The following is a 21,777-nucleotide window of genomic DNA, read 5'->3' on the forward strand; positions in this document are numbered from 1 at the left end:
GTGTGGTTCTGCATATTTATCACAGAATAAAAGGGAGCGGAATGGCCCTGTTCCAAGCTAACCTTTAACTGAGAGTGTGGGTGATGGCATGGAGGTGTGTACTGGTGATAAATGATGAATGGTGCTCAGAGAGAGAAAAGCTAGATGCATTTTCTTACCAAAAAAATCGAAGTTGAAACTTTAAGACCATCCCAACACAACTCCTGGGTCCAGTTTTATCAGATGCCTCTGGGGCAATATACATGAAGCAGATATTTCTCACTTTGAAAAAGGTTATAATGTCCTCCATGGGGTCTTTTTGTGGGCAAACAAAGTGAAGGGCAGCCTGAGGGGAGGAAATGTGGGTAAATAGCTTCTCTAATGGAGTCCTAATCTGTGGAGGCAATCTGCAGAGAGCTGCCCCTGGCTGTTTCAGTTGGGATGATGAGACAGAGGTGACAGCGTGGCAGTTATTATTAGTGGTATCATTGATCAGACAGCCTCAGCAGCAGAGTTGGAGAAGGATGATTGATTTGGGGTCTCCAGCCCAGCTAATACATGAAGGCTGTCAGGATTGAGTCAGGGTGGGGTTCTACATGTCCATGTGGAAAAAAGAGAAAGTATGAGTAGTAGGGGGTGTTGTTCTGTACTTTCATCTAAATCAGGTGGGGTCTTGGCCATAGTTCAGATGGGGTTTGGCTGCAATTTCATGTTCCAGATGAATGAGATTGTGTTTTTAACTTGGAGTGCAGACAATGTGTACTGTTTGAGGATTCTAAGGAAAGCAAGACTTATAATCATCTTTACATTTCTCTCTCTGAACATTTGCCTTTTTTTTATCCATATAACCTTTTTTCTTTAATAAGAGGTCAGTCCCTTGCCTCCTTCTCAAACCAGCTGGGCATTCGTGACCCTTGTGATTTCATGGTACACAGTTCAATCACACTAAACTCTGCGCAAAGTGACGGAGGTCAATTTGCGACTGGAAGCGAATGTGTCTTGATCCATTACACCTAGACATAAATGGGAAGCAAATTTTGATCTGACAGCACCATTAGAAAAATTAAAATTTTGACCTTATGATGGCACTAAGTGAAAAGTTAGAGAATCACCGCAGTGACTATAATTCATCCTGAGGGAAACACAAATGTTATGGCAATCCATTCAATATGTGTCGAGAAATTTCTCTCAAAGTCATAAATGTGAAACTCGTGGTGGTGCGAGTAGAAAAGTCCAAAGTCATTTGGATTTATGTCTGACAACCATAAATATCTGTAAAAAATTTTGTGCCAATCCATCAAGTAAATGTTGAGATATTTCACCAGATAAGTGAAAAGGTGGAAAATTTCGGGGTTCACCAAAATCATAATGATACATCCTCTGACAACCATGAATGGGATTTGCATAGCAATCCCTACAATAGTTGTCAAGATATTTTTTGTCAGGAACCAAGTGGTGGACCGACCTACCGACAGAAAAACCAGCATTGCCATCAATGCCGCTAGCATGGCTAAAAACAAAACAAGAATATAACATGAGAACATGTCATAGTTTGATCATTTACTATCTAATCTGTTTGTAACTATTTTGGCTATGATGCACTACCATGTTTCCACCCACTTTTTCTTATTTTTTAAAGATGATCTCTGAGCATTTTTCCATTTATTTTTGATAAATAGATTATTTGCATAGCTCTTCATCATTATATTAAGGCACCAGTCAGTCTTGTCAAAGAGGAAACTATTCAACATAAGGTAATATGAGTTACCTTATGATGTGTTTTTTTCTGATATTTTATAGCATAACTCATAATTTGTTATTAGGGCCTTTTTTCTCAAAGACTTGTAATGCCCTCTGGTATGACAGCAGGTGTTTCTCTCTGAAAGTCTCTTTGAAAGTCTCAAACAAAATCCTCCCCCACTGAGACCAAAGAGACTGAGACACTGTAAAACAGAGATGACTAAATGTATTGGAAGATAAGTATTTATCCTTAAATGCCAGTATTTCACGGTCAACTTCAGTGTTGAATAATTAGTTTTAAAGGAACTTGATCTTGAAGTTTAGGGAGGCTACTAAAGCATGTCGCAGACAGTTGTTGTGGGGTCAATCTGAAAAGTACAGTCTTTTGAATTCACACAATTTCAATTAAAAGCAATTCTTTGACTTTTATTATTGTGAAGGACTTTACACGTTGTCCCACAGCAGTGGGATATCTTTTTATCTTTACAATTTAATATGAATAATGTGATTTCTGACAGCTTTGGCACTCATGAATAATTTAGTCACAAAAGTCCATCATATCCACTCATTGAACTGAAAACAGGATTTCAGTGGCACAGATTCAGACCATATTGCTATGGTATCAAATCATATTTTATAAACTTATAGCTTCATGGAGCCTCATTATCTCTTAGATTTCCATCTCAAGTTGCTTCAAGTATGGTCCCAAAATCAGACTTTCATTAAAAAAAGATTTCAGGGATTGATATTTCTCAAGAATAATACTACTTTCTACCTGGAAGAGATCTAATGTCAGTGCTGGGTCAGTGAGTCGGTGGTGGTTGTATGCCTTATAAACCAACTTCAGTATGATCAAAATGAACTTATTGCACTGCTCTTAATGAGGCTACACTTGCTCATGATGGAGTTTTGTCTTACTTTGCCTCTGCCTTATTCTGCCTCAGATCTGGCTGTTCGTTAGTCTGTCTGTTTGTTCTCTCACACACACACACACACACACACACACACACACACACACACACACACACACACACACACACACACATACTTATGACATTATTGATCTTCAGTCAAACCTTGATGTCCTAAAGAACACTATGATCATAACGTCAATGTCCAAGACTGAAACAACTTTTAATATCCTAATCTTAATTGAAATAAACTGGTGTATGTAAGAAGAATTCCAGATTCAAAAAATTAAATGCTGGAATCCCCAGCAATAGAAAACCCGTTCCTAATTTCCTTTCCTTTTTTTACAGTCAATGCAAACTCATGCTGTGCAGCTGAAGACTCAACATTCAAACCAATAAAACTCTGTTTTAAATGGTGGAGTGCAGAGTTTCCATAAAATACCAAATACGGGTTTGAATATTTCACTCAGTGTAAACATTATAAAGCTTCCATGAAGAGCTGTTGTACACTGATGAAGAATATATGGTATATGTGGCACTGTCAAACAGAGTGGAATGAACCTGAAAAATAGAGAATATTAAATAAATAAAGAAGACATTTTGAAACAAATAAAGTGGATACGATATAACAATATAAATGAACAAACAACTAATGATAAAATTTAATGAACTGTTAAAACTCAACCTATTATTATAAAATGTTATTCCATTAGTCGTGTTTTCATGTAAGTTTTATTGGACTAAATCTTTATTTCATTATAGCACTTTTACAAGTATATAACAATGAGTCACTTCCAAAGGGAAACGCTTATGCCTGTCTGTCTCAGACCTTCAGCAGCTAGAGGGCAGAGTAGCTCTGGAGCCATGGCTGGGCCCAGGCCAACTCTGCAAAGCTCACTGCTGAGCTGTGGCACATCAGTCCAACACTCCATCCATTCTGCTGGCTCAAGACCAAACACATCTGGGACACTTTGATGTGATCACTTTGAAATGTATTTTGACACCATGCAAGGCTGAAGGAAAAAGAAATCAGGAACCTGGATGGGTTAGTTCACCGTTTTCTCTCTCTCTGCTGACCCCCACAAACAATTTGACCGCATCCTTCAATCAAAGCAAGCTGAATCCGACCTTATTTACATGCTGGACTACACTCATGACAGTTAGGTCTTTAAATTGTCTCTGCTTCATGTTCAGTCTTACTGTTTTCCTCTTTCAGGTTACTGTAGATATACAATAGCTTGCCAAAACAGAGACAGTGTGGTGAGACACAATTTCCTACTCTATGAACTAACTGCTTTTTCAGACTATATCTGTTCTCTCTCCCTCTTCACTACTCAGTAATGGTAAGCACCACAACTTTAAATAACTTGTCTGATAGTCTGATCACCTGTGTTCTCTGCTCTGTTGGACTTGGACCTAGCAATGTCGCCGCATCCCCACATCAACATGTCACATATCTCAGAACAGTGATGTACACAACTACTCAGAAAAAGATCTGCATCGTCAAAAAAGAAAAAAAAATCTTTTAACTTGCCAGATGGCTTTGACAGATCCATGCCCTCAATTATCCTTTTGTACCTCTAACTGTCTCCTGCTTCATCTCCTGAAGCCGCTTCTTGTCATTTTAGCTTTACACTGCCTTTTCTAAGACAGTTGGAATTGTTTTTCTCTTCTGTGTCGAGCTTTTACTTGACAGTTTCCTGTTAACAAGCGGCGGTGAAATAAAGATTCTCTTCATTTTGCTTGACTTAGCATTTGGGATAGGCTTAGGCTGTGATCCAATTTCTAGGTCCAATTTAGATCCAGTGTTCATCCAGTTTGTTCAGTAGCCTTTTGTACAAGGCTCTGCATATGATATATCATATATGCCCTGCTGGCTGGAAGGTGCAACCCTTGCTGTAGCCTTTTCCCTGCCTTAAACCCACTATGATGCCCTAATATTCGCTGGAGGGGAGATTGTTCACTCTTTCATGATGCCTATCTGCAGATGCTGCCCTTCTGTACTGATCTCTGCTATTGTGATGCACATTTGAATATTTTTAAAATATGATCTGCCTTTACTCATTTACTGAAAAGGCCAAACCTCCCTCAAGAAGTGATGTGATACTAAGCCAAAGGCACTGGCATTGGGTTTCGTCCACTTTTGGCGCCAAGCCACATTTTTCTGCTTCATGTGTCAATATAAAATCCTGGAAAATAACTCTATTTCATTTTTTACACCGTTCAGTGAACCAAATTCTATACTGGAATGCTTCTGCAACACAGCGCGTCATCTCATATTATAATCCAGGGGGCAAAGTGTCCCCTGCTCCTCACAATAAACTAAAGTAAACTAAATAAATGTCTTCCTTTATGTAAACCTCATAGGTGGCTATAAAACTCTCAATTTTTTTTTCCTGCTTTACATAAGCGGCACAGGACTTGATTTGGCTGGGGGCTTGTGATGCACTTAAACACATTTTGCATCTTTTCTTCCATGTCAGTGGATTCCGTGAATTTGATAACCTTCCATTGGTGGGATTTCTGGGGGAGAGGCATCTTTTTGGACAGAAAATGTTGAGTCACAATTTTATTCCAGTTGCAGTTTGTCTGCTTAGTTGTTTTCATTTTTATCTTGAAATCGTGCAGGAGTAGTTCTGAATTTTGTTACTAATCCTTTCTTTATCTATTGTGTCTTGATATCCTTGAGCCAAACTTTGGACAAAAAATACATGGTGTTGTTTTGCATTGGTACAGGTCACAGATCACTGCAATTCAGAAATCCTTATGAAAAACATTATGTTGTGAACCCTTAGTGTCGTAGAAATGAAGCATGGAAACATTTCCACGTTTAAGTTTAGAACTAGAATGGCACTCAGTAGACTGCCTAACTTCGTCAAATATTTACGAAAATATCAAAAAAATGCTCTATCTTACAAAGTTAAGGAAAGTAATGAAAAAAAAATCCTTATTCCATGCCTTTAACCACACCAAAATTTAACAGGTGCTACCCTGGGCCCTTTCCCATCCCTTCACCAAGTTTGATGCAAATCGGTTCAGTACTTTTTGCATAATCCTGTTTACAAATAAACAAACAAACCAACAAACAGACACAGGTGAAAACATAAGCTCCTTGGCAGAGGTCCCAATAATTTATACAAAAGCCAATTCCAAGTCACTCACCTGGGGACAATGTACAAATCACAATTAAAGGTCAACAAATATGTACAAGCAGCAGAAAACAATGCAAAAACGAAATGAAAAACACAGAGAACAAGACAAGTGGATCTGTCAAGGATAGTCAGATGTATTTTATATATTCAGATTAAAAAGAGAGGAGAAAACCTTATTGAAAAAGATGAGTTTTCAATTATGTCTTTAAAAAAACAAACAAAGATGTGTACTCACGCAAGACTCAGAGGTGATGAAATGCATAGGAAACTGAAAGCCTTGTCCCCCATGGAGGGGAGACTGCAAGAGGGGAAGGACAGCAAATGGGCATCAGAGGAGCAATGACAAGGTGAAAAGAGATAGACAAAACTGGATGAGAAGAAAAGAGCCAAACTACAAATAGATCTGAAGCTTTATAATGAATCTGGTACCCAACCTCAGAGTGAACATGTTATTTGAAGAAGCCAGAAAGAGCCTCAATGGACAAAGCCTGCTCAGGACGGTACACTTATATTAAATTAAATCTACAGATCTACAGAAGAGAATTGTAAGATTTTATGAGCTTCGACAAGGCAGTGGACAACATGTCTTGAACAAGACTAAGAGTCTACAGCCATGGTAGGAGCTCTGTGTGGCTGTACTTAAGCACAGTGGTGCGGATGCTAATGTTGAGATGCCATCTTAATTTACCATGTTACTATGCTAACATTTGCTAATTAGCACAAACAACAAAGTACAGCTGAGGCGAATGGTAATGTCATTATTTTGGCAGGTATTTGGTTATAAACCGAAGCATTGGACAAAGCCATGGGATAACTAAAACTATTACAATTCATCCTAACTGGAACATGAATGCTTGTACCAAATTTCATAGCAATCCATTCAATAACTGTTGACATATTTCCCCCAAAACAACAAATGTCAAACTCACAGTGCCACTAGAGGATCCAGGGGATCACCAAAGTCAGTAGGATCAATTATCTGGGAACCACAAATATCTGTACAAAATATGGTGCCAATCCATCAAATAGATGTTGAGATATTTCAAAAGAAAATAGAAAACTCCGACCTCCTCGGGCACTAATGAGAAAGTCAGGGAATCACCACAGTTATTGCAATAGTTTGGTCTGGACCAAAAATGGTGGAGTGACTGACCAACCAACATTGCCATACCCTGAGTAATGCCACCAGCATGGCTTAAAATGGCACACTGGGCAGTGGAGAACTGCAATGGACTGGCCACATATTTAAATGTATATTTTCAAATTGCATGAGTAGTGAGGTTGTATGTGAACGAGACCTTGCAGGCTCTAAACCATCATCAGTATGATTCTAACTTTTGCTTTGAAGACTCCAGAATTCCTGACCTGTTGGGAAATATATTGAATAATTACAATTAAAATAAAAAGCACCTATTACCTTAATACTAGTACACAACATAATGCTATTTAAGAAATATAAAGGAAGATAATTGGGAAATGGTGGTTTTCTATTTAATGTCAGATACAAGACAAATAACCAACTGAATTTAATATGCTGTGTGCCACTGTAATTTTAATGTTTGATCAAGAATGTATTATTGCCTTTTAGAATATTAAATTAAGCAAGTAGATAAATCCATAAGTTAGTACACAAGCTGAAGTAATTGAAAAGAGGCAGTGAAAAGTAAAGTGTTACAACTGAAGATAATTACACAGGATGCTGAATAAACAGTCTGATTAAATCTCGCTCTTGTGTTTATGTCAGTCTAAAGCAGGAAACCTGTTTCATCTTTCTCCCCCATGAGCCTCTATTTACTATCAGCAGGATGCTCCTCGTAATGAATGAGACTCTTAATTGCCCTGTGTCCTCCAGAGCCAAATGAATCATAAAATACATCCATACGTGATTGTGTCCACCGCTGTGCTGACTAAACAATAGGCTGGGTTGGCTGCATTTGTATCATGGTGACATGATGAGTGGTTGCATAGTAACTTGTTAAATAATGAGTTGGCGGTGCCTCTTCACTATACACGCACTGGACTGTGTTTCTTTCTGTTTAACTGGGTCGAGCTGTCGGGTATTTATCCTGGTTGAAGGGGTAACAGGACGTTTAAGTTGAGTATTGGGTGATATTAAAGTTACAAATGCTTTGATCGAAGAGCTCATATGAACCAGCTGAAGCTTCTGTGTCACTATGCTTTAGTTAATTAACTTGATATAATATTACACTTTATCTCTGACACCTAAAACGCTACTGCAGCAGTATTTGACGTTTCCTCTTATTTTAACTGTGACAAAAGCAACAGCCAATGCATGTTTTTGCAGATCAAGCATGACTGTATCAAGGTAATTTACATTTGTATCTGGCCAGATGAGAAACACACCACAAAATCTATTACTGCGGTACCAAATCCCTGTTCATTCTCTTTTCCTTCACGCCAGAAAAAACAGAGAACATAGACATATACTGTTTATAAAGGTAAACCTTGATGATTGTACATGGTCATTGGTTGAGGGATAGTGCGCTTCTGGTGAATGTGATTAGCCAGGGGCTTTATTACCCTCTGTAAAACATTCCAGACTTTAATGTGCTCCAGACTTTAATGTGCAATTGAGCTCTTCTTTCTTTATGCTGCTGCAGTGAGCTCTGTTCTCTGCTCATTACAAACCTGCTGGTCCTGCAGTTGAACACCTCTCCAACCTCCTCTTTAATGGTACCATCGCCTCTTTGATTTTTATGGGGTTTAAGCACTTTCATATGTCACTCGGACATATCTAGGGACTGGAGGTAAACACCTGATCAGGCCATCGCTTCCTCCGTTTTTTTTCATACTGTGATTCTGATGTCATGATTATAATGGTGGATGGCAGGCTTGCCTGCATAGACACATTTGACACAAACAATATACCTCCTTTTGAGATAATTTGTTGCCAAGGACACAATCTTTATTCTCAAAGATTGAAGCTGCTGCTCTGTTGTTGCAGCTATATACAGAACTGCGATACATTTTCATACCTGATTGTTCCCATGTTCCCAAACATCTGTTATGAGACTAGAAATGATTTTAACCATTACCATTAGCATGTATCTCAGGTGAATAGATTGCAATCAGCATGTGAATACACAATAAAAAGAGAAACTGTTAGTGCACTCAATGCACAGATTGTGATCCAACTGCACAAACTACCAGGTGCCAGGGACACGCTGTGACAATATCTAATGTGCAATGTAAGGACAAATGTGCTGTGACTCCACATGCAGCAGCAACATAAACACTTAACTGACCTTCTCTGGTTTTTTCTTCAGCATTGCATTTGTCCATGAGGGCCTTATGCAAAAAGTAAGAGGAATGCCCATTCAAGGACAGGTCCACCAAAAATATAACCGTCTCTAAACAGGCATGTCTCCAAGAGTGGAAATGTTTTGCAAATCTGATTGAGAAAAAAGTGTTGCAAAGCTTCATAGATTGTCACAATTATCTTTCAATGGACACAAATTAGAAGAGATTGTGAAGACACTGGTGTTGCCTGTGGTTGTTATTTGGGAACGGATCATGATTGGATCAGGGTAAACAATGGAGTTGGTCCAGAAAACTTGTTTGTTTTTTTTCAATCACATTCTAGCTATGCAACCCTGTCTACTAGAGATTATGTTGCTATACAAATAAACTGCAAACAACAATTACGTTATGTAGGAAACGTAATTTGCTGGCTGGATTATGTTCAGAGGCAACGTCATTTTAAAATGAATGATGGGCTACATTTATTGCTGGCTGCGGAGGAGCCAGGAGGTTGTTGGGTTGGACGGTGAGCATACAAAATGCCTGACGGTTTAGGCAACAAAAGCATGTTGGTCAAGGTTAAGGAAAATCGTGGTTTGGGTTAAATGTAAATAAACATGCTGGTTTCTGAAGTCACTGTGAACTTTTTTCTTTACTCTATTAAAATAAAAATCGCAATCTTTCCCTAACCTTAACCAAGTGCCATATGTGCCTAAACATAACCATAAAAAGTTTAATAATGCTTTAGCCACTACAAAGGGATATTTTACTGCAAGATCGGACATTTTGACGGAAAACGAAAATATTGTCTGTGAAAATTTTACTGATATATATCAGTATCAATGTATATGCGACTTGCCAAATACATTAATTAACAAAATATCCTAATTAAGTTAATAGAAAAAGCAATCCAGTCCTACAAAACTTATTTGTCGTGAAGTTTAGAAACTTAATTTTTAGGAGACAAGGTTGAACTATTAGTGATAATACAGTAATACAGAATATGAACACATTATCTTAAGCCAAATTTAGAACAGTTGTTAATTCACATTAGAGGTTTCTTGATTTTTTTCCTCCATGTTCTTCTCCCTGGTTTTAAGTGGGCAGGGCTCATTTAAAAAAAAGGTGATGTCAGTGATTGCAAATGGTAGCAGCGTCACGTTTCAAGATGGACTGTCACACACAAATTGCAATGAATTTACCAGTTCTACATGGCTTTTCCACACTGATGCAGGGGTTGCAAGTATGGGAAATTGTTTTGATTAGTGATTAATTGTTGTTATTTGGTTATTTGGGCTAAATGTAAGTTTTCTCTGTCGCCAAACAAGGTTTCTTGCCAGTAACGGGTGGTGGTGATATTTGCTTACCAAGAGCTTCAGTGATCATTGCGTTTACAAGACAAGAGGTTAGAATATGTCCTCTCTGCACCACTACTTTTTCATCATGTTGGACGGAGGGCAGACTGGACGCAACAAGGACTCACCATTGCAAAGTGTTATTATGAGACAGGGTATGATGGGGCTATCTGGTTAGCATGCTAACCTCAGCAGAAGAAAAAATAAGTTATAGAAATAGAAGCAAAATAAGAGTTAACATCGGCATAGTTCTTCAACCTTGGAGACAGCTCTTAACGAGTAAAGGAATGAGGTTTGATGCTGAACTCATGTTGTTTCTGCTAGACTGGAAAGTATACAGCTGTTAATTCTCAAGTTGGCGATGTAGCCATAGCAAAAACGTACATATAGCACCTTTAATGTCAATAAAGTTTTATCAAACCACAATCACGCGTTCCCAATGTAGCACAGTAGGTCATTTCTTTTGTGTTAAAGTTTAATAAATACTACCTAAAGATGACATAGACATGACTCTTGCTTATTTAGCCGCGTATATTCATTGTTATGGACGAATGCTCAATATCTGAAACCAAGTTTGCAAGGGCTTTAAGGGGGGCTTAAATGACCAAACATGAATCTGAGGCTTCACCATGATCTTGTTTTTTTTTTTAGAAAAAGTGATATCTTATAACATTAGAAATCCTCAGAGAGTAATATAATATAATATAATATAATATAATATAATATAATATAATATAATATAATATAATATAATATAATATAATATAATATAATATAATATAATATAATATAATATAATATAATATAATATAATAATATTATGTAATAATATTATATAATAGTCCTCACAAAAGAATCTATTTAGCATACCATACATGCATTTTAATCATGGCTGGCCCAGGAATCAAAGTGCCCCTTGTAATATCAGAGATAATGTTTACAATTACCGCTGGTGCTGAAAAGTAATTGAAAAGGTAATTGATTCAATTTTTGGAAGTGCATCTCTGATTTTCACAGAGGGTGTTGCAGTTAGGCTTCTAAATGACTCTGAGTGGATCACAGAGGACTTTAGTACTGGAGGTAAATGGACTGCAGGGCAGTCTGTTGCTGTCTGTCCCACTTACCCGGGGACTGCAAGGGGGGGGTAATGTTTGGCGGTACTGCAAAAGGTGGCATTACAGATACACTAAATGGGGCTTTAGCCACTTGGGTGAATACAGTGCTATTCTCCATGTCACAAGGGTGAAGAAGGAACCTTTCTCTCAGAAAAGTCTCTCACCAGCCATCACCTACAGTGGCAGAAATCCTCTTGTTGATCTTTTGCTAGACATGTCAACCAATTTTTTTTTTTCCCATTTTCAGGATTCCATGCTGTGCAGGGACAAGCACTTCCATGATACTGTCAGGTTGTGGAAACATTATTAACATACATTCCAGGTAGCTGTCCAACCCTTGTAGTTGCAGAGACATTGTCAGTGGGTCTGACTAGCACTGTATGCAAATCATACACAGATGATAATCTCCTGCTGTCTGATGTTATACATTGTTATTCTGTGAAGATTCTCTGTCATCCAGTTCATTGTATTTTTCAAGTGCTATGTGAAGGCAAGGCAAGAACCTGCTTGCCTTCATATAACACTTAGAAATACAGTGCTAGGTTTCCCTTAATGGCTCTGTGAATGACTTCATGACAATGATTCATCAAGCACTTTTTAATTGAAGCCAACTGTTAGGCTCTGTCTCAAGGTGTATGGAATCAGTCTGGAGATGTAATTTACTGGCTGGAACTGAAGATTATACATTCATTCGAAAGCTGGTGGGTACTTTGTGTCCAAAAATGATACCCTAGCTGTTCTGGTTAATTAATGCAGTTTTTTTTCTTTAATTTCTTTAGATAAAATTAGGTGAACCTCAGGTGAGTATACATTAATAAAACTCAAATATGAAGATTTCATCAAATTACTAAGTGGCAATTTCATTGTGGAAGTCACCAAAAGTTTATCTTGTTATTCTTCGTTATCACTTAGCTGTAAAGAGTTCCGCGTGAATTGGTGACGCCTTTGGCAAAACAAGAAAACCAGTGATAATGAACATCACACTTCTGTCTGATCTCTCTCACCTTGCTCAACAATAACCATTCATTTCCTGAGTATTTACTACAATAATAGATGGGCCTTCCATCTTATGCCACTTCACTTCAATCAATTATAGTAACAGTTCAATTCAAACATACAGTTGTTTATGTAGTGAGAGAGCAATCTAAATATTGTGTTTAATGATCCATTCCGGCTCAGCCAGGAGCTCACCTACTTCCTATTTCTGTTGTGCTAATCAATGTGACAAAGAGCGCTCTGAACTGACCTTTTATGCTCATTAACCAAAAACATAAATCAGATTTCTGCACCTTTTCTACAGTTCTGTAAATAAGCATTCAGCCTTAGGAAAAAAAAGCTGTTAACTACGACTACCATGTTATGTAGTCAGACGTACTGTCTGCATGAGTTTCACAACAAGTGGAGTGAAACATGAAGTGAAACATGAACACTAACATGCTGCATGACTAGGATTCTACATGCAAAGTTGTTACATAATTGCTCTTGCCAATATGCATGGTCAATCAGAGGAGGGAGCCCTGTGTGTAATTCTCTGTTGTATCTGATTCCTGAACAAGCAGTGGCAAGCCAGTGGACCAGTCATTTAAAAACTCATACTCTGCAGCCAAACACTGTTTATCTTACACCACTTTACCTCAAATTCTACTAGGCATCCCAAGGTTTCCAAATTTAGCCTACTAACTATGTCAGGCTGAATTTTGGGGAAATGCACAAATGGAACACCAGATATCTGGAATATTTCCATTTGGAGGGAAATTGCAGCTATAAACAAGAATAAGACTGTACAGCCAAGCTAGCAGCTCTGTGAGGCGGCACTGAGGAACAGTGATACTTTGAGCTAAATGCTAACATCAGCATGCTAACATGCGCACAATGACGATTGTAATGACAGTTGACTACTATGCTTATGTATAGCAGGTACAGGTGTTTAACATGGTCACCTACAATCTATAGTACTGTTAGTGTTGAATATGGAAGATTATATTAACAATCTTAAAACTACCTAAGGGGAACCAAAAAGGAAAAACAATGTGTTGGCCAAAAAAAAGCCAGTGACTGGTTGGTAGTCGCTAGAAGGCTGTGTTATCTTCATTATCAGTTCAATCAAAATTGATCAGTTTTCTGACCATGCATGAGTGGATTGGCTGAGTTGTGACTGACCAAAAATAAAAATGTGAAGAAGAATAAAAGACAACAGCAATGGAGAATAGCGATCGCCATTGCCTGAACAAAGGCAAATATTATTATATAACTGTATCCAATTTGGAAACAGTTTGTAAAAAACTTCAAGTTCCTCAAGCTGTGCTAACAGACTGTATGGTTCATCTGTTCAAAACAAAATACAGCTATAGGATACAAAATAAGCATGAGAATATACTGTATAGTTCATTACTGTATCATCCTCAAATCTTTATTTCTCACCACAGTGCACCAAATGTGGTCAACCCACTAACTATACTGATGGTGTAGTGTGAGGATAAAGTAAGGTATTTACTTTTTATTTAGGAATGGTAATGATCAGGCGACTTTTTTTTTCATTATTTTTTAAAGATATCCTTACATTATTTCAGTGCACATTAGATCTACTGGCTGTATCACTTGTCATGCAAGTAGAAATCACCATATCAAACTGGCCAGTCACTCACCATTGCCTGCTCTGCAGTATATAATGGCTGCTGATGACAGTTTGGCCTCGATCCGCGCTTTTTCCCTTTTTCCAGAGTCACTGCCTCTTGTTGGTAATGACTGAGGGAGCGGTGCGGTGGGCAAGTAAAGACCATGGCAGGTTACACATCATTCTCCCCTTTTGAGGGAAATGTCTCTCTTGGAGACTGATAAATGTTAATTACTCTGCCCTGACATCAGCCGAGGATGCAGCCCAGGCAGGAAGATGAAGGCCAGGTGATGGAGAGTTAGAAATTACTGAATGAGCCCCTTCTTTGTACTTTTCACACTGCAGTTTGCATTTTTTTTTTTTTTTCATTTTGATAATTTTCTGAGTCTAAAGGCATTGAATCAGGAGTGCTGGACCAGTGAAGTAAAGTATTTGCTTGCATCTCTCTATCTGGCTATCTGTCTTTTTTATTGCTTACCCCTCTGTTTGTTTTGCAATCATGGTTTTCCTTCTGTCAATTTTTCTCCCATTATTTTATCTCCAAGTTGTGGTTTGTCATCCTTAATATGTTCCATTAAAAGACTGATAATAAAACAACTACAGCAGGAGTGTGTGTGTGTGTGTGTGTGTGTGTCAGGGGGTGATCGCCACAAGCCCACAAAACTCATAAACTTTAAAAATGAATGAAGAAAACATGAACGGGACAACAAAAGAAGTATTTCATTGGTGTAGCAGCATATCCTCCATATATTTGTTCTCATTAATCAATATACAGTAGATCAGCTAACATCCTCACTCAAAGTCTGCCCAATGGCAGCTGCAAGGATGTAATACAGCTAATCAATACCTCAGTGATTTTGCCCGGAAGAGAACACATGCTTTGTGTGTGAACCAGCTCATGTGTCCTCAAGAAATACTAATCAGAGATAAGCTAGCATCACAAGAGAAGAAATCTTTTCCTCAAATTATCTCACAGTCTGATGCAGCCAGACGTTTCTGTGTGCGTGTTTGTGTGTGTGAGAGAGAGAGAGCAAGAAAGAGACAATTAGAGTGGTAGAGACAGACAGAGAGACAAAAAGATGAGTCATTACTAGAGACATGTTTATATTATTGTCTATTAAAATTACCACAACGGACAAATTGGTCTTAGTGATATTTAGACCAGTTTTGGTCAAATGTGTGTGTAGTGCCAATCAGGTCGTCATCAGTAGTTTCCTAATGCCTCTTGATAGAACTGCTGTAGGTTCTATTACACGACAAAGCTGAATGATGTAACTTGTATTAGCACGTTTATTCCACAGCCACTTACTACAGGCAAAAAGACCTGCAGGCAAAAAGATGTGCTCAAAATAGCATCCATTTTTAAAATTTGTTTGTAGGTACTTTAATCCAGACAGTTAGGTCACTGTGCAAAAGTACTATTGCTAGAGTAACCCGTAGATTAGTATGGGTTGGGAAGCTGGATAAGTTAACGTGGACGTCCAGTGTTCTGAAAATGCAGGCCCCTTTCTTTTTGTGCATAGGCAATGCTAGGTGACTTGCAGCTGGAGCACTTCCAGGGCTTGGATGAACTCGAAACTCAGCGCAGGATCATTGACACAGATGAACAACGGTGCCAGAAAATACAGTATCTGATGCAAGGTACAAGCCTACATACATGATAACATAAAGACAGTAGTCAAATAAAATTACCTTTAGAGTGTGTGACAAGCACAAATTTATATGTCATGTCAGACTTTGCGAGATGGGTCCAATAAAAACTTCAATCTGTCTAAAACTGTACAATACCAACTCGAGGCATGTCAGATTGTGTGATTAATGCGCGGTGAACGGCAGCACCACAATGTAAATCGAAAAAAGCATATGAGAGTGGAGGCACGTCACCAGCTCACGTCATCCATCTCCGCCGGTCGTATCTCTTAAAAAGGCATCTCTACATCGTTTTATCCTTTTCCAGAGTCACACAAACTTTTTTCCTTTTGCCTCCATTGTTTTTTGCTCGTATCTGTGCATGTTTTTTCCTAAACTTTATTCAAAAAACGGCACATGCAGCATGTCACGCTGGCCATTCGATTCCATGTCATTTCATGTCATATTGTGATTGTTGGTTTGTAAATGTGGATCGTACTACTACTACTACTTGGAATTTTGCTGCAGGCTGTCATTGGTTGCCAAAGCACCAGTCCATAAGCGGACGTGTCTCAGTGCGATCTAGGGCCACCATTTTGGATTGACGACCACAGATTTGACCACATTTCTCTCATGACTGTTTTACTCACATCTTAGGCAGGCCACAATTACAGAGTATACAGGGGCCTTAAGACTCCATGGAGCATTTCAGTAAGAAACAATCACCAAGCTTAAAGGTGTTTTGGGAAATATTCTTGTTTGCTTTCCTGCCCTTGGCCTCACAGTGACAGCAAAACTCTATGAAGTCACCATGCCTGGCTAAGTCATATTTTTTTATTTTTACATTTCAGTTTTTGTGCAAATTATACTATTAAGTCACAAGGTGTTAATAAGTGAACTTTAGAGGTGCTGGTAGGCTGATTGTGGATGCAGCAACTTCTCCCACTACTTTTTGAAATGTGCTGTTACACAATGCTATAATGGAAACCTGCCAGCTAGTTAGGAGTTAATAAATATTTTCTATGGCCATGGTATAAGAAGGTGAGAACTTTTAGCTTCGTGGACACCCGGTAATTGCAAAATGCATGCTGGCAAGAAGCTTACAACATGCAATGAATGTGAAATCAAAAATGTGCTTGATTGTTTGCCACCTACACCTTTTTTGAGGATGGGTCAACAGGAAACTGATTTTGTTCAACACCATCAACAACCCCACCATGAGCCACTTTATCTGTGAGTTGAAGGATTTTTCCCAGCTCAGTTTTACAGCTCTGTCTTCTTTTAAAAATCAATAGCATGTAATGTACTAATAGAAAGCATTCTTGTGAGCTAAATCAGCATGCTTGGCAACTTGTTTACTACACTAATGGCTCTCTCCAGCTGTTTCCATTTCTCCTTGAATTTCAGTGACACTCTGTCTCTGACCTCTTTGGTCTCTGTGTGCGATGAAGAATATCTAAAAGCTGCATCACATTGTGAAGGAAGATGTGTTTCACAGCAACATCTGATCTTTTATTAATAACATATTGCTGTCATTGTGTGTCTCCCTTTCTACTGTCAGTCTTCAGCACATTATGATATTGTTTTTTTTGCCCCTGCTGTAAAAAGGGCATAAAACAATTATCTTTTCAAATCCTTAATCAGGTCAGCGTCTCGTAATTACCCTTAATTAACATGTCTGTATTTATGTATGTGTGTGCCTGTGAGAGAGAAAAAAAAAAGATTTAATAATATCAGTGGCACCTCTACTGATTCACTCCTCTGCTCTCTCCAGGTAGGTGAGTTCAATATCAACTGCATTATGAAGAAAACAGTTTACTGCTCAATCCTTCGTTATAAAAACTTAACAGTGCAGTTGGGCCTCAAACTAACTTGCTGCATTTTAACATCTATAGAGAAAGAGCAACGTGATTAATACTTCAATCAGCTTTTATTCTTCAGCCCTTAAGGTTCATTCCATGTAACCCCTTGTGCTATGATGGCGGAGATGATTCTGTTTATCCCGGTGTTGCATAAGTGACTAGACAAGCTCAACTGACAACACCACCTAATGAACTTCACCCAAGGACATACCATAGCGACTGTTTACCGATAGATCTCTGCAGAGAGACTCTTTAGTTGCAATACCAGATCGAACATACTGTGTTATGCTAGGCTGTCAGACTGCCGTCAAATACAGAGCTGCAAGCAAAAGCTGGTGCGCTCACTGCGACAAGACGTCTGTTCACTTTAATGTGTCCACGCCTGATGTAGTAGCTTCTAAAGTTGAGGGAACAAAGGGGCAACAACAGGCAAAGACAAAGTACTTAACACCAAACAATGCAGTGTTGTCCAGCAAAAAAGTTGAACCAGGTTCAGCTTCTGCTTCAACATAGCACAAGGCCTTCCAGCACTGCACTGGCCAATCAAATTCATGCAAGTGCACATTCCTGGTAGACTACTTTGTAGAGTGAACGCCACATTTTTACTTTTTACTTCATAACTTTTGTGACAAAAGAATAAGTAGTTTGTGCCGTGATTATTGCCATGAGTAGTAGAAAACCACTTTGCGGTGGTTTGGTGTTTGATAAGCCTTTAAAAGCATCAATCTGTAACTCTAACTAAACAACTGGACATCCTGCATCGAATTTCATTATCTCACTGGTATCACAACGCGCCCCCACCGACGCAGCCCCCTGTGCTGTTTTAACACAGGACTGTATGAATCCCCACTTAAGTTGTAGCTGTGCGCTGCTCTTTATCGGAGGTGGGCAAGTTAAGCAGACATACAGCACATTTGCCAGACAACACAGTTAGTCCTCATCCTTTAAGTCTTTTCTTGTGAAAAATATTGTTTTAAAACATACATTTGATACATTTGATAAAGCATAAATCTCAACTTTGTGCCGCTTTTCAAAGTTTGTTTTCGAGTGTGGAATAAGCTCCCCGGTGCCCTGTGTGCCTGTTTCAGGGGGAAAAAAATGCCCTCTGTGGTTCTCGCCAAGCGTCAGTAATGGGCTCATTGGCATACCATAGCAAAGTGAAGAAGACGCCCACCTCCAATAAGGAGCAGCACAAAACTGATTCCCTGAGCTTTTCTATGGTAACCATCCAGGACTGTCTCCACACAGTGGATGAGAGAATCCCAAACAGGGTTAGAAACCTTTAGAAAGATTATAGTGTAGGTCCAACGCACAGGGCCACAATACACACTGGACAAAGAAGGAAGCATTAATGGGCCATGTGACCAAACAGTCGCCATAATATAAAAGTAACTGACATAACTGAAAGGCCAAGAAGCACAGAATGTGGTTGCACCTTGATTTACAAGATCAGTACTGATTAGTTAGGGGTTTACAGCCCTAAACACAGAGAGAAATTCGAGAACAAAAAAAAAAAAAAAGGACAAAAAAGATGGGAAAATGGTCGCTACCATACACAACCAACCATAAATCTTTTTGAAGGAGGTGTGACACTTTCAACTACTCAGATATTAGCAATGTATGTTTTAACTGCTTAACGAAGACTTAGAAAGTATATCGTTCAAGACTTAAATGGCAAGATAGCAGCACAAGAAAGAGATCTTTGGTACTTATAGAATACTATGTTAGGTTTGCTGCATACCTCACAAACACAAAACTGCAGTATCTAAGAGCAAGGATATCAACTTTACTTGCTGCCTCTGTAGCTTGTTTAAACAATGAAACACATGATGTAATCTCAGACTCTTGGTGCGTGTGAATTGGATCAGATGAACCGCAGATGCAGTATAAAACCGTTATGTCTGATTGCCGCACTTACAACCATGTCCCTACTGTATCTCTTAACTTAACCCTCGTGTCCACACGAGACTCAATTGTTGGAAGACCACTTATGATGTTTTTAGGGTATTTTCACTGAATATGACGCCATGTTCGAGCTCAACTCTTGGATCGTGTCTCGTGCAGAACGCTGAACATCACAATCGAAAGGGTTGCCCCTTAAGGAAAGGGAAGAAAGGCAGATTTTCTTTTGAGAAAAAATTCTACAGAGTCAGCTCCTTCGATAAACCTCTCCCCAATTTGTAAGCTGAGCAGCTGCCAAGGAGCATGCAGCTGTAGCAACCTGTCCCGGAAAGAAAGCAGGAGGCCATTTGAGCCAACAAGGGACATCCCATGGGACTCTGCTCACCAGGAGGTAGACACTAGTTAAGATTTCACAGCCAGGATGTGTGTCTGTGCCCGGTCAAGCTCAAAGTCTACCCCGTCCTCTGACACTGCCATCACATAATCTGTTTTAAGTCTATTTTTGCCTCTTTCATCAGTCACGTATTAAACACTCACTGTGGGAACTATTAGGTGAAATGAGCTACAGGATGACTTCAGCCCTGTGAAATCCACTGCAGCTTCTAGGAATTCATGTACAGTATGTTCATTTCTGTAATTACAGTACTGTAAGTCATATCTGTTACATCTGAATTTTTTACATCTGTTATATCTGAACAGTTCCAGAAAGGGGAATTCAACATGACTTACTTAAATGATACAAAATACAAAGTACACACATACAGTATGTTTTCCTGATTTCTGTATCAGAGAAAAAGTGAGTGAGAAACATGAAGGAGAAAAAACTGAATAATACACCCCTTTTCTGTTGCTCAAGACAGACATTAAACATTTAGTATTTTAGATTTGTGGAGTAATAAGTGACAGACGGTGGTTGTATTTTTGTATTTTAGGAACTTATAGGGACTGCAAAAAATTTTAATTCGTAGATCACTAAAATTACAAGCAGCTAGTAAGGATTGTAAAGGTCAGAGCCATGTTGTCCTCGGAATATTTCTGTGATTGTAAAATGAACAAGTAAGACAGAAGCCTTGTGAAAAGAAACAGAAGTAAAGGAAAGAAAATAAAACACTTTCAGGCAAGGTGGGTGGAAGCAGAGATGATCTCCTAATGAGAGCCTGATGTAAGACACAATTTAAACAAATACGGTTTCAGCTAGTAACACTATTTTGATTGTTTCCCTTTTAGCATGAATATTAATAACCACCCTCTGTCACTTATTACTCCACGAAGCATTAATTTAGCATCATTCAGGCATCTACTTTTAAGCAATAACATGTTGCAGGCCACATAGTGATTTGTCCAAATAACAGGCAGGAAAAATAATAATTACATGTTTGGATTTTCAGCTTGAGTCAAAATGCGACAGGCCAAGATCCAGAAAGCAGCTGAAGCCAGCTGTATTCACGGAAGTCAGAGAATAAATTAAAAAAAAAAGTAAAATATAAAATGTACAGTTCACATTTTATGTCAACTCCGAGAATTGGCTCTATGTTTTATGGGAAGCTGCCCCCGAGTGCTTTCATTTGAGAGTGAAATTCAGAATTTGTTTCTCCTTTGATATCTCATTCTACTTCAGTGGTGCTGGTCGAGCAGAAGGCAGGAAGAAGAGGAGAAGATGGCGGAGGGAGCTCTTCTCCTCTGAACCCACGGGGTCCCTCCACTTCTCTGCCTATGGCCTGTAATTGGTGTTTAGCACTGTTGTGGAGAGGCCTCAGCTGCGGGGTGGCTCCTCTGGCTGCCTTTCAAAGTATCGCTGGTTTGTGTCCCGTTATGGCTTGTTCACTCTTCTCTTGGGTAATAGCGAGCGTGTACGCTGGCAGCCTGGGCTTTGCACCCAGCAGGGTGCAGAGAAAGGAACACTACTGACAGCTTTGCTCCATGGTGCTTATAAGATAGATAGATGGATAGATAGATACATAGATGGATACATAGATAGATAGATAGATAGATGGATTGATAGATGGATTGATAGAATCTAATACCAACATATACTTGACCAGTGCAAACAAGACAACGTGGCGATCATCATCATAAGAAGGTGATGGAAATTGATTGGGCATGTCATCTGAGGTTAGCAGAACAGCATCACCCAAACTTCCCTTCACTGGACACCCGACGGAAAGCGAGAAAGGCCCGAGAACATCTGGTGTCGGACAGTGGAGGGAGAGCTGAAGATCCTGTACCACGCCTGGGGTCCTACAAAGACACTGGCAGA

Source organism: Xiphias gladius, chromosome 20 (genome assembly GCF_016859285.1).
Source record: "Xiphias gladius isolate SHS-SW01 ecotype Sanya breed wild chromosome 20, ASM1685928v1, whole genome shotgun sequence".
In the NCBI taxonomy this organism is placed as follows: domain Eukaryota; kingdom Metazoa; phylum Chordata; class Actinopteri; order Istiophoriformes; family Xiphiidae; genus Xiphias; species Xiphias gladius.